This window comes from Sinocyclocheilus grahami, unplaced genomic scaffold (genome assembly GCF_001515645.1).
Source record: "Sinocyclocheilus grahami isolate Dianchi unplaced genomic scaffold, SAMN03320097.WGS_v1.1 scaffold446.1, whole genome shotgun sequence".
NCBI lineage: Eukaryota > Metazoa > Chordata > Actinopteri > Cypriniformes > Cyprinidae > Sinocyclocheilus > Sinocyclocheilus grahami.
Window position 1 is genome coordinate 100,007 of NW_015505625.1, and position 992 is coordinate 100,998.

The following is a 992-nucleotide window of genomic DNA, read 5'->3' on the forward strand; positions in this document are numbered from 1 at the left end:
ACTCTATAATATTTAGGGATATTATGGAATATTTTATCCCCCCCCCCCTTCTTTATAATGTGATTTTTTTTTAAATATTTCATGTCTTACAGTCTTTATTTTGTGATGCATGTTATCTTTGGTTCTTGATATATACAGTACTGTTATTAATTTGACATTTTAGTTAATTTAGCTCCCTTTTTTCAATAAATATTTTTTAGGTGTATGCTTTACACAAGCCTTTATAGGTTGTCTGCCTCTCCCTGCATTGTATATAGATTGCATTTTTGTTTTTTATTGTGCAAATTTTATACTGTGCAAGTAAACTAAACAAAACAAAACCTAAAAACTAAAAAGTGGGCTCAGTTTGATGGCCCTGGTTGACGGCCTATACACTAAATGGGATGGGAAGGCTACTGTACATTTTTTAATATTCAATGCTTATTTCATGCATTTTGGAGTACATACATTAAATATTAACTGTACATTAAATGTTATTAATGCAGATACCTCATACCCTGCAAATATGGACACATTAACATTATTACATTAAACACTGGTGGTTTATACACACATTTCTGCGTTATTAGATCAAGGTAGGATTCTTCCCACACAAATGATCCTGACATTACTTGTGGCAATGTGTGATGAAGGGTCACATGCTTCAGGCTGTTATCATCGCTTCACACTGAAGGTCACTGCAGAGCTTTCAAATAGTGCTTTGTGTACCTCGTGCCCTGAAGCAGGAACGACGTGCAGAAATGATGAAGGCTCGAACGCGGTAAGAAACATCAAAGGAAGAGTCCACAGGGAAAGAACACTCACAGAGACGGCTGCTGCTGCCGCCAATGAAAGGGGAATGTTTACTCTTTCTATTACGTTGACATAACTCACATGATGTCTTCCCAGGAGAGCGTTCATCTGAAGCCCAGATACAGAGCGAAGCAGCATTTCTGGGAAATGTAATCACCTTCTTATTAAGCAGTCGAAAAGATCTTGCTTTATCTATAGAA